At 39.5% G+C, this 3,989-nt stretch overlaps 1 long non-coding RNA gene across 3 annotated transcripts; it reads left to right on the forward strand.

Annotated features, from left to right (window-relative positions):
- The first annotated feature begins 234 nt into the window (after positions 1-234).
- Positions 235-2,611, forward strand: LOC105569435. Of its 3 annotated transcripts, XR_001009509.1 has the most exons (4): positions 235-563; positions 1,008-1,069; positions 1,428-1,566; positions 1,659-2,611. It is a non-coding gene; the product is annotated as an uncharacterized LOC105569435 (long non-coding RNA). The 3 variants fall into 3 exon arrangements; XR_001009507.1 differs by having other exon boundaries at positions 243-1,566; positions 1,659-1,900; positions 1,969-2,611; XR_001009506.1 differs by having other exon boundaries at positions 247-1,069.
- The last annotated feature ends 1,378 nt before the right edge of the window (positions 2,612-3,989 follow it).

The following is a 3,989-nucleotide window of genomic DNA, read 5'->3' on the forward strand; positions in this document are numbered from 1 at the left end:
TAAACATAAAATATTGCGGCGCCACTACGGGCGTGCCCAATGACCGCGTGTATTAGGGTGCTTTCACATGGAGCGTAAATTGCGTAGCGTAACTTGCGTATCACCAATCACAGGATCATGCTGATAAAACCGTTTCAATAATTCCGTTGAACTAGTCCTGTGATTGGCGATACGCAGGTTACGCTACGCAACTTACGCTCCATGTGAAAGCACTCTTAGAGTTGCGGCGCTACTGCGGGCGCGACCAATGAGCAACGAAGAAGGAGAACGTCGGTGGCTCCCCTGCTCAATCTCTCTGACGAGAACAACGGACAAGCGTTAGGGCTCCTTTGTACTGACGAGAGCTATAAAGCTGAAATTTCATGCGAGCGAAGAAAAGCTGGCTTTTACCCCCTCTCATCGATTTTCGATGAAAATGGCTGATTCAGCGAAAACACGCTAAAACTTCGATTCATTCGAACTTTCAGCTTTCAGCTGAAAGTTCACGGTCAAACACGGGGTCGATAGAATATTAATATTCAGAAAAAATGAAAAATGCGAAAGAAATAGAAGCAATGGATGAAGTAAGTATATATATATATATTTATTTACTTCAGCTTACAGCCAAGAAGTGGACTTGGTTTACAATAGTACTTAACTCATTCACTCCTGCATACTTATTCTATTTCTCTCTCTTTCTTCCTTACGTATCGTGCCTAGTGACTAGTTTATATTATTTACATTTCTTTTCCTCCTTTCTCCTGTACTCTCTCCTCTTTTTCTTTTTTTAAACCTCGCAGTCTGCATTCTCTTTCTATCCAAAGCTTCCTAATAGTGTACCCTTTTTCCTTATCTAATTCGTCGCTCCATATCTTATCTCTTATCTCTTTGTTTTTGCCTAATTTCTTAAACCAGTGTGATGTTATACTGCATTCCTTTATATAATGTTCAAGACTATCCCATCCCGTATTACAAAAAACGCAAGTTCTTTCTTTTTCTTCTAGCCAGTATTTGTTGTATCTTTCTAGATTACCGCATCTCAGATTCATCAGCGCTCTGACCTTATCCCCTGACGCATCCTCTGGATGAAGTAAGTATATACATATGTATTATAGTAACATAAGTATATATTTATAGGTTAGATAAATTTCTTATTTTTTCTCTGTACCTCTTATTGTATTTCGCTTCCCTAATCCTACCTTCTTCCCATTGTCTTTGTCTGTCTCCTTCTCTTTTTTCTACAATAATTCTTTTATCATATTCCTTTCCTCCTTCGGCATGCTATCTACTGCAATAATACCCCATCCATTTCTATTATATTATCTAGAACCTTTAAGTGATCCTTATAGTCTCCTTTTCTATTAAACGCAAAGCCAAGGTAACTGAAAAATTGCACCTCTTCTAATTTTTCATATTAATATTATTAATTTGTATTTCTTATATTGTAGGAAACTGTATCGATACCGTACACCTGTGGTGTGTGCGAAACTACTTTTGATAAAACATCAGAATTATTGAAACATCCTTGTTTGCTAGATTATAACAAGTGTCAAATAGATGCAAATTTTTATGTTTATCCTGCACTCGGTAAGTATTATAGTGACAAATTTTTTTATTGCATATTTTATTACATATTTTAAGTAAGAAGTATAATTAGGGGATGTTATTAATACATGCAGATGATGGAAAAATTCTACATAAGAGTTTGGTGGATAGTGCAGAGATTATTGATGTTACGGAAACCAGCAAAGTCCCAAACCAAAAGACTGATGCAAGTAATTGGCGAAATATAAGAATTATAGAAGAGGAACGTTTAATCGACGAAATTTGTAAACGTCCGCCGTTATGGAATTTTAAACTTCCCCTTATCGAAAGAAGCCTGCAAATAAAAAAAACTGGGAAGTAACAGAAGCAATGGATGGTAGTATTTAATAGTCATAATTTAACTGGACTAAAATTCGTTCATATTAAAATATTTTTCTTTTCTAGGTAAAATGGACATTATAGCAATTACAACAGCTGCGCGTCGCCTCTTAATCTCTGCTGCAACTGTGGCTGTCACAAGTCTATATTCTTCCATATCTGTGATGTTTAATTGATAATTATCCATTTTTTATAGTAAAATGTTCCAAGATTAAAAACACTCCTTTTACGTTCTTAACCTTCTCACCAATTTAATACAAGCTAAAAAGCCAGCGTTAAAATGCTCCATGAAAAAGTAGGAGCGATAGCTTTAACTTTTTAACGCTGGAATTTCATTGCGGCGAAGTGGGGGTAAAAGCCAGCTTTTCTACGCTCACATGAAATTTCAGCTTAAGGGTGCATCCCGATGGAGATAGAAACAGCGGAACGGAACAGTAAAGGCCTTTGCACGTAAAAAAGCATTAACCGTAACCGTAATTTTAGTCCATAACCTACGGACCCTACGTAATTTTAGTCCGTAACCTTAGGAATTTTACTTGGGTTGCTCCATCTGTCTGTACGTGTTGAAAACTACGATTACGGACTAAAATTACGGTTACGGTTAACGCTTTTTTACGTGCAGAGGCCTTAACGGAAAGGTAACTAGATAAAAGGCTAAAGGCCTTCACACATAAAATTCCGTAAGGACGTAAAACGTAAGCGTAAGAAAATCAACAGGTTGGATTTGCTACTGCTTGCGTCATTGCCTTACGTTCTCGACTGTGATTGGTCGATTTTCTTATGTTTACGTTTTACGTCCTTACGGAATTTTATGTGTGAAGGCCTTAACCAATCAGAATGATTCCGTTCCGCTTTTTCATAGCCGAGTTCCCCATGGCAGACATTTTAGCGGAACGGAACGAAAACGGATACTACCATGGACCTAAGAATCTCTGGACCGAGCACGAAGTGGGAGAACGGGCAAGGGGGCTGGTAAATTTGCGGTAAGGGGGGGGCGAGAGTACTCTCCTTTTCTGTCCTCTTGGTATCTCATGGTATCTCTTTCTACAAGAGGTGAATGTGTCCTCTTGTAGAAAGAGATACCAAGAGGGACAGAAAAGGAGAGCACTCTCGCCCCCCTTACCGCAAATTTGCCAGCCCCCTCGCCGTATGCTCGGTCCAGAGATTCTTAGGTCCATGGATAATACATAACCCGTAAAGATCTGTGTGCAAGAATGGATCAAAGGTTAGGTCCGAAAATGATTAGAACGTCACTTCCCTGCTGAAAATACCCGATTCAAACCGATAGATATCGCATTGATTTCTATAAAAATTAATCGGTTTCAATTCGATATCAATCGGGCCAATCGGGCACCGGATTGGTGGAAATGCAAGATCAATCGGATTCAATCCGTAATCTGATTCAATCCGGTATTTCCAGATAGAATCGAAGCAGTAACAGTCGGTTTCTATCGGATTTTCTTACGAAGTCTGTCAATCGTTATTAATACAACTTTTCCGGATTGACTTGAATCCGCGCCAATCGGTTCCAATCGGCGAACTTTTATCACGGGTTGAAACCGATAGACGCGGATCAAAATCTATCTGGAAATTCCTGATTGAACACGATTCAAATCTGACCCTATCCGCGTCAATCGGTATATTCCGCATCAAGAATCCAGATTCATGCGGATTCAAAATTTTCAATCGGTTTTAATCGGGTATTTTCAACAGGGTTGCTTTTAGCGAATATAATGAACAACTATTTACAATATTTACAGAGTGCTAATGTTCGGGGGTTCTCCCCGCGCGTATCGGAGAGATTTGGTAGCGAGATCCGCGAGCAGCGAAAGTCCGACAGTTCACGCGAAGTAGGAAAAGCCGATCGGTTGCAATCTCTTGACACACAGAACAAAAACATTAAGCGAGACTAGATTTCGCGCAAAGAGCAAGGTGGCCAGTGTGTCCACTCTTTTATACTATAAAGGCTTCGCGAACCTTCGATGCTCCAGATCGCCGGTAGCGGGTGACAGACCAATCAAGCCTACGACATATCATTTGTAACACTATATAGGTTACAACACATCATTTGTAACACGATCTGGAGC

This window comes from Vollenhovia emeryi, unplaced genomic scaffold (genome assembly GCF_000949405.1).
Source record: "Vollenhovia emeryi isolate VEMERY1.0 unplaced genomic scaffold, V.emery_V1.0 DF942262.1, whole genome shotgun sequence".
Lineage (NCBI taxonomy): Eukaryota > Metazoa > Arthropoda > Insecta > Hymenoptera > Formicidae > Vollenhovia > Vollenhovia emeryi.